The 9,496-nt window shown below is 31.4% G+C and overlaps 1 pseudogene; it reads left to right on the plus strand.

Annotated features, from left to right (window-relative positions):
• The window catches only part of LOC127705487 (sodium- and chloride-dependent glycine transporter 2-like), an 83,443-nt pseudogene extending 74,269 nt beyond the window's left edge, over positions 1 to 9,174 (plus strand).
• Positions 9,175 to 9,496: the final 322 nt, after the last annotated feature.

A 9,496-nucleotide genomic window follows, 5' to 3' on the forward strand; every position in this document is an offset into this window, starting at 1 on the left:
TATGTTTTCGTAATCAAAAAATCAAATGTAAACACTCAGTGTTTTAAAGCTTCTATACATCTCAGAATGCAATAAATTACATTAGAAGAACATATGTAGGTGAAAAATACGATTTAAATTTTTTTGTTTTATTAAATTATATAATATTATCATATGGGGGTAAAATGGAACAGCCAAAACAGTATCTTGCGTATAGGGCTATCACAGTTAACAAAATTACTGAATTTGTCCCATTAGAATCCAAATAATTCATGGCAGCCACAAATCTACAGCTGCCATGAATTATTTCTTAATTCATATTTTCCTTTAAGATTTTAATCAAAGATGATATTTGATATTGAATTTGATACCACTGAGACTATCACAACAATTCAGAAATGATCCTCTGTTCAGAATCTGTTAAAACAAACAAAAAAATCTCTAGTAGAAAATACAATTCATTAATTATATTTTTTTCTGTTACAGGTTATGGATTAGCCTTTGTAGCCTACCCTGAGGCATTGTCTATAAACCTACCTCTACCTCAATTATGGTCTGTTTTGTTTTTCTTCATGTTGTTTACACTTGGACTTGACAGTGAGGTAAGACAGATAGTTGTACATTTCATTTAAAGGAAAAGGATTATCTCCCCTTTGCACCTATAAATCGTGTTTAATGGTAATATAAACTACAGGAGTTCTTTTCTAATAAATTTTGTAAAAGACCAGGACTTTTTTCTAATTTTTGACTGGAAATAACCCATCTATTACATTAGTATGATAATTTCGTCTTATACTCTTAACAAAACTTGAATATTATTCCCCACATTTTTTTTTTAATTTGTGCAATGATAATAATACTGTGGATTCTTTTATTTTTTATGGATTTAGGAATAATTATATTGTTGTGGACTATTTCTATGCAAACATATAGGCAAGTTTTATTTTATAAAGCATTGGTTCCCTATGAAATACCAACAAGTCCAGTTTGTAAGATAGTCATAGATTAGTATGAAACAGAATCAACTGTTACAGCCGATTCCATTGAGTGTGTAGGCAAAGGTAATATCTTTGGTTAGCTTGCTTGCTAGTTGAACCATGAAGTCATTATAAGGTAAAGTATACTACCCTCCTTTCAAAGTAGCTTAGTCCTACAAACAGATAATCTATCGGACAAGTCTACTCTTAAAAGGAGGATAGTTTACCTAACCTAGTCTTCACGGTTCAGCTAGCAAGCAAGCTAACCAATACTATTACCTTTGCTTACACACTCATTGAAATCGGCTGTAATTCTTTGAGTTTTGTGATATGTAATGCCTATTTTTATTTTGCAGTTTGCTTTATTGGATACAGTTTTGACATGTATACAGGATGAGTTCCCAAAACTTAGAAAATATAAGAGTCACATGTGTATTGGATTGGGAGTGATATGTTTCTTTATGGCTTTACCATGTATAACACCAGTAAGTATAAAAGTCATATGTGTATTGTTGAATTGTGTGTTTCTTGGCTTTGAGGTGTGTTATGCAAGTGAGTATTATATTCGTGCTCATATGCAGGGATGGGGTAATCGTAATCTGTAATCGTAATCGATTGTAAATGATTACATTTTTTCCAGTAATCGACAGTAATCTGTAATCGAAGACATTTTCGATTACATGTAATCGTAATTTAATCGATTACAGCAAAAATCATGATGTAATCATCGATTACTTTCGATTACATTTCGATTACTTTAGTAAAATAGTTTGATGAAATATAACCTATTTTAAATGAAAACATTTATGTATTCATCACTTTGAAGTACTGATATGACTTAAGAGTTTATCAACTGCCTTTATATTTCTATCTATTGTCTCAAGCTGCATTATGATCAACCAGATCCCCTACCATAATTTACTTTATATCTAGCTTTTGAAACAAATGGATTTATGTGCTTGTCAATAAGTCAACACCTTTTATATTAAAATAAGAAAATAGATTTGAAATAAGAAAATAGATTTAAAATAAGAAATGACTGTCTTAAGTTAAGTTCTGTACTTCCTTACAGTAGTAAGCTTATTTGTATTAAATTTCCTAAAAGCATACTTTTCAATAAGATTTAAGCTTAGAATAGATAAACAGTTGATTTCTTATAATGTTATGATATACATGTATATAGAAAATAAGTACACAAAATCCTTTTAACAGTGAACCAATGCCTATGCATTGAAATTCTTTTCAGAAAAAGATACATGTATCCCTCGTTGACACTATAAATATATACTGTTTATAATTTTATTATAGAATAAAAAAATCTTAACAAACTTCTTGTCTTTACTAATCAGACGATCAAAGTCTTCTAATCACTATATAAGACACATACTTTGTTTTTATTTCAATTACTGTTTGTCTAATTAAGATGGAGATTTACAATGTTTTGCCCCAGGTTATAAATTGTACTCCATTGGCAGTTTTATAACCTATAATTAAGGTGGTTTTCCAACAAAAGGATTAAATCATGTTTGTCATTATAATTATAAATTTTGATCCTTAAAATTAGCTGAACTAATTAATAATTCTACTTTTTTATACTTTCTTCAGAGAAAACTTCCAACATTGTAAATAATTATGCTAAAATATACCTGCTTTTAATGAATAAAAACAAAAAAGCTACCTTAAGTCAGTACGAAAGCAAAATTATTGAAAAAAACCTTAAACATATATATAAGTGATTGATGGAATGCAAAGTCATCTCTAATTCATGTTGAAAGTCAAATTTCAAGATTTTTTTAAATAATTCTGATCCTCAGTAAGAGATTCCATCTAGATAACAACTGTCAACTTATAATTTGGAAACAATGATTTAAATGCTGTTTTTTGGTAAAGTTCTAAATATCTACTATACAAACGTTGATCAACATAATAGTTTTTAACTTACTTTTTTTTTGTTTTAAATTTTGAAGCATGTAATTGACAGTAATCGAAAAGTAATGTAATTACTTTTGATAAAGTAATCGATTGCAATCGATTACATACAAAAATCTGGGTAATCGATTATTAATCGATTGCACAAAATACCTTCATGTAATCGATTATTAATCGATTACATTTGTCAGTAATCGTGCCCATCCCTGCTCATATGTATGTTATGGTGCACATGGTGGGTTTCTTCTTGGCCTTGACATGTTACACCATTAGCTTAAAAGTCTCATGTGTATTTTATTCTTCTTGAACAGTAATTATTTTATTTTCTGCTCTTTAACAAAATGTCTATTTTATCTAAATTGATATTAAATGTATCATTGAAAATTCTAAAAAAAATAGTTACAATATAAGGGAAATAACTCTGGTACTTTTTTATTTATACTATACAAAACAGACTCTACTTTTATAAGCAATTGTGAATAAAATAATGTAAAGAAGATTTAAACAAATTGTAACGAAATTGATATGGTTTTGAAGGACAATGCAAGATGTTTTTTACTGTGGCAAAGGGTAGAGGAGTACAAAATGTTTCTTGATAAAATTTAAAAAGATACAGAGAACACCAAAATGACAATCACTATTTTAGTTTAATAAGAATACTTAAATGGCTAAGAGTGCATAGTATGAGGTAAAATAACAAAGAATTTGACAAAGTATAAAGTCTTTATAATATTTTTATATAGTTGTTAAAATATATTGAAGTATTTGTGCAGAGTTTTAGATATTAAGATATTGTTTAGTTCCAAAATTGGAGACTGATGTAAATTGACTTGAGATTATCTCTGTATTGTGTGTAGCCACATGTGAATGTGTATCCGTACTATGGGTTTATGGTGAGTGATTTCTCTGTATTGTGTGTAGCCACTTGTGAAAGTGTATCCGTACTATGGGTTTATGGTGAGTGATTTCTCTGTATTGTGTGTAGCCACTTGTGAATATGTATCCGTACTATGGGTTAATGGTGAGTGATTTCTCTGTATTGTGTGTAGCCACATGTGAAAGTGTATCCGTACTATGGGTTTATGGTGAGTGATTTCTCTGTATTGTGTGTAGCCACTTGTGAAAGTGTATCCGTACTATGGGTTTATGGTGAGTGATTTCTCTGTATTGTGTGTAGCCACATGTGAATGTGTATCCGTACTATGGGTTTATGGTGAGTGATTTCTCTGTATTGTGTGTAGCCACTTGTGAAAGTGTATCCGTACTATGGGTTTGTGGTGAGTGATTTCTCTGTATTGTGTGTAGCCACTTGTGAAAGTGTATCCGTACTATGGGTTTATGGTGAGTGATTTCTCTGTATTGTGTGTAGCCACATGTGAATGTGTATTCGTACTATGGGTTTATGGTGAGTGATTTCTCTGTATTGTGTGTAGCCACTTGTGAAAGTGTATCCGTACTATGGGTTTATGGTGAGTGATTTCTCTGTATTGTGTGTAGCCACATGTGAATGTGTATCCGTACTATGGGTTTGTGGTGAGTGATTTCTCTGTATTGTGTGTAGCCACATGTGAATGTGTATCCTTACTATGGGTTTATGGTAAGTCAGTCGTATTTTCTTTGAACAAGGAAGTTAAAAGGGTTTTAAATGAAGATGAACATCATGTTTCTTTATGAACATATGAATGAACCATCAACTTTAAATCAACAAATATATTCATGGCCAAATGAATTTAAGATGATTTTTTTTTTTAACAATTTTCATGATTTATCATAAATCAAGCAGCTAAACATGAAGATCAAGAAATAAGATTTGGTATGAGTGCCAATGAGACAACTCTCCATCCAAGTCACAATTTGTAAACCATTATAGGCCAAAGTACAGCCTTCAGCACAGAGTCTTGGCTCACACCGAACAGCAAGCTATAAATGAGCAGTGCAAAACCATTCAGACATGATTGTCTAGTCGAAGTAGGAATGTTCAGTCCATGGCACAATTTAGAGAATGCCATGCTGTTACACGACAACACACTTGATGTATACAAAGCTATCCGGTTCTAACTCAAAAATTCTTCCCTAACGTATATTATTTGTTTTAAAATTTCAGTTTGAGTTATCTGCCCTTTATTCTTATCAATTAACTTTTTCATCAGATACTTTAAATTAATTATTATTCATACCAAAAAAAATTGTTCTTTTTACTTTTTTTCACAGGAGTGACAAGATTTATAAAAGATATTGAATTTATGTTGGGTAAAACCCCAGCACCAACAACATATTGGTTGTTTTGTTGGGTGTTAGCTTCACCACTTCTTATTGGGGTAAGTAATATACTGTTCAGAAATTATTGCGAGGACTGGATGCGATTGCAATAATTACATGCATTATGACACCTGATGCATGTATATTTATGCAGATTAGACTTAATAACAATAAATTTCAAATTTTTATCCACTTTTAAAAAATCGCAATAATAAATGCATGCAAAAATTTATGAATATACAGAATTTCAGGTTTAATCATCTTTACTCTATGTATAAAACTTTTAGATATTTGTAAAATAATCTGTATATCAGGAAATATAAAAAAGATGTGGTATGATTGCCAGTGAGACAACTCTTCACAAGAGACAAAAATGACACAGAAATTAACTATAAGTCACTGTACGACCTTCAACAATGAGCAAAGCCCATACCGCATAGTCAGCTATAAAAAGCCCAGAAAATAACAATGTAAAACAATTCAAAAATGTTTTTATGAGTATTTGAAATCTTTTCAAATATACTCTTCTTAACATTTTTATACTTCCTATTTAATTGTATTGTGCATAGCTATAGGTAGTGCACAACAGAGATCAAAATGCTCAATTGTCTAAGGGCCTATATTGTGATAAAAATCAGCACAAAATTCCACAACATGCTGTGAACAGTACAAAATACCACAACAACCAACAACATCCTACTTCTCTGGAAAAAAAGAAAGGTTCAAGCAAAAGTAAACAAAAACGTATAGTTAACTATTACTAAATTAAACACCATGCATCTAGGAATAAAAGAAAAGAGGAGGTCTTATATAGTGTAAAATAATATTTTAAGACTATTCTATATTTCATTCATTACTTGTTTTCACTGCTCATACTGAATAAATTTTATAGATTTTTGACAATTTATGTTGTTGGGAAAAGCTACATGGTCTGTTTGTATACTATGAGATTGACTATGTACCTAAATTAAAGTAATATTTCAACCATTGCTTATGTATCATGTTGACTTTACATTACAGGGTCTGTTTGCATACCGTCTAATTGAGTATGTACCACCTAAAGTAAAAGATGGAGTATTTTCCCCAGAATTCGCCCAGATTATTGGATGGTGTGTGACTGCCGTAGTGTTATGTCCTATACCTTTGTACTTTGTTTATAAATTCATCATCACTCCTGGGAAAGTCACTGAAGTGAGTATACACTGAAATATTCAATTATTTAATTAATTGTTTTTTGGCAGTGTTGCTTCATAAATAGCACAATGTTGGATTTAAAAATTAAGAATTTTATTCAATGAAACATTGGGTACATGTGCTAAAGATTGCAATTGAATTTGCAAGGTAACTAAGTTGTATTTTGAAACAGGACAGAGACAGAGACCAAAAAGGTCTTCTTTGTGAGAGTTGCTCACTGTGAAATGCATTATTGTTTTCAAAGAATTTTTGGTTCAACTATCCATACAAAACTCATTAAAATTAGTACTCCATGAATTATAATTGATTCACAGTAATCTACATTTTTGATAACCACTGTAGATAACATTGCACCAAACGTCAACTTAACCACATATTATTGCACCAAACATCAACTTGACCACATATTATTGCACCAACCATCAACTGGACCACATATTATTGCACCAAACATCAACTTAATCACTTATTATTGCACCCCAAATGTCAACTTGACCACATATTGCACCAAACGTCAACTTGACCATCTATTATTGCACCAAAGTCAACTGGACCACATATTATTGCAGTAAACATCAACTTAACCACATATTATTGCACCCCAAACATCAACTTAAACACATATTATTGCACCAAACGTCAACTTAACCACATAATGTTGCACCAAACGTCAACTTGACCACATATTATTGCACCAAACGTCAACTGGACCACATATTATTGCACCAAACAAACGTCAACTTAACCACATATTGCACCAAACGTCAACTTAACCACATATTATTGCACCAAACGTCAACTTAACCACATATTATTGCACCAAACGTCAACTTAACCACATATTATTGCACCAAATGTCAACTTAACCACATATAATTGCACCAAACGTCAACTTAACCACATATTATTGCATCAAACATCAACTTAACCACATATTATTTATATTTACAGAGACTTAGAATAGTAACAACGCCAACAGCTGACTGGGGACCTAATACCAAGGAAAAATTATACAATGCTGACTCACAGTTAACAGACATTGGAAAAGCAGCTTACGCTTATGACAATCCAGCTTCACAATTATAAACTATAGCAATATTAGAATCATAAAAGATTGTTTCTCTTTGAAGTATATTTCAAAATGAATTTATCACACATAGTTTCAAGGTACTTGTATAACAAAGAAATGCAGAGCTATTTTTAATTTTTACTCAATAGTGGAGAATTTTGTGAATATGACAGAAAACCATCACAAATATATTGTAAATAGGTTTTCTCCCTGACTTTTTTCAGTATTTTAATCAATTCCAACATAATTTTAGTGCTGAATTTTGAAATGTACATAGTTTTACATCTTTTTACTATATAAATGCAAGATTTATAAAATGTTTTTATAGTGAATTTATGGATTCAGTTTGAAAAATTACATTTCTTTAATTCTATATGACATTATTTTTTAACTTAAAACTCCTTAATTTTTTATAAGTGATTTTTGTCGAGCCTGCGACTTTTGTCGCAGAAAGCTCGACATAGGGATAGTGATCCGGCGGCGGCGGCGGCGGCGTTAGCTAACTTCTTAAAAGCTTTATATTTTAGAAGGTGGAAGGTCTGGATGCTTCATACTTTGTATATGGATGCCTCATGTTACGAAGTTTCCGTCAGTCACATGTCCAATGTCCTTGACCTCATTTTCATGGTTCAGTGACTACTTGAAAAAAAAGTTAAGATTTTTTGTAATGTTAGATTCTCTCTTATTATAAGTAATAGGATAACTATATTTAGTATGTGCGTACCTTGCAAGGTCCTCATGCCCGTCAGACAGTTTTCACTTGACCTCGACCTCATTTCATGGATCAGTGAACAAGGTTAAGTTTTGGTGGTCAAGTCCATATCTCAGATACTATAAGCAATAGGTCTAGTATATTTGGTGTATGGAAGGACTGTAAGGTGTACATGTCCAACTGGCAGGTGTCATCTGACCTTGACCTCATTTTCATGGTTCAGTGGTTATAGTTAAGTTTTTGTGTTTTGGTCTGTTTTTCTTATACTGTATGCAATAGGTCTACTATATTTGGTGTATGGAATGATTGTAAGGTGTACATGTCTAGCGGGCAGGTGTCATCTGACCTTGACCTCATTTTCATGGTTCAGTGGTCAAAGTTAAGTTTTTGAGTTTTGGTCTTTTTTTCTAATACTATGTGCAATAGTTCAACTATATTTGGTATGTGCGTACCTTGCAAGGTCCTCATGCCCGTCAGACAGTTTTCACTTGACCTTGACCTCATTTCATGGATCAATGAACAAGGTTAAGTTTTGGTGGTCAAGTCCATATCTCAGATACTATAAGCAATAGGTCTAGTATATTTGGTGTATGGAAGGACTGTAAGGTGTACATGTCCAACTGGCAGGTGTCATCTGACCTTGACCTCATTTTCATGGTTCAGTGGTTATAGTTAAGTTTTTGTGTTTTGGTCTGTTTTTCTTATACTATATGCAATAGTTCAACTATATTTGGTGTATGGAAATATTTTATGATCTATTTGGCAGTCATGCAGGTTTTATTTGACCTTGACCTCATTTTCAAGGTTCATTGCTCAGTGTTAAGTTTTTGTGTTTTGGTCTGTTTTTCTTAAACTATAAGCAATAGGTCATCTCTATTTGTTGTATGGAAGAATTGTTAGCTGTACATGCCTGCCTAGCATGGTTCATCTGACCTTGACCTCATTTTCATGGTTCATTGGTCAATGTTTAGTTTACTTGGTTAATGTTAAGTTTATGTGACAGTTGTAATAAAGCTTTATATTTAGGACTATCAACATAATATCAATGATTAGTAAAGAATTTTGTTTTGGTTAAAGACTGCTTTTTTTTAAAGATGAATATTAAAGATAGAATTGTTATAAAACTAAATACAAAAATCTGCCTTTCTGAAAGTAGAATGAAGTTATAAAGTAAAATAATGATTTTGCTAATATTTCAAATGTTGCATACAATAGAATCCTCATTTGTGTTATTTATTTTTAGGAACCAATTCATTGAAATCTTGTAATTAAAGTTTTGTCTTCTCTTGATTGTACTGCATTTTCAATACAGAATAAACTGTGTTTTCAATGCAGGTTAACTTTGCATCTCAAACTTTATTTTATTTATATTTACTT

The sequence above is a fragment of the Mytilus californianus genome, unplaced genomic scaffold (genome assembly GCF_021869535.1).
Source record: "Mytilus californianus isolate M0D057914Y unplaced genomic scaffold, xbMytCali1.0.p SCAF_6, whole genome shotgun sequence".
Lineage (NCBI taxonomy): Eukaryota > Metazoa > Mollusca > Bivalvia > Mytilida > Mytilidae > Mytilus > Mytilus californianus.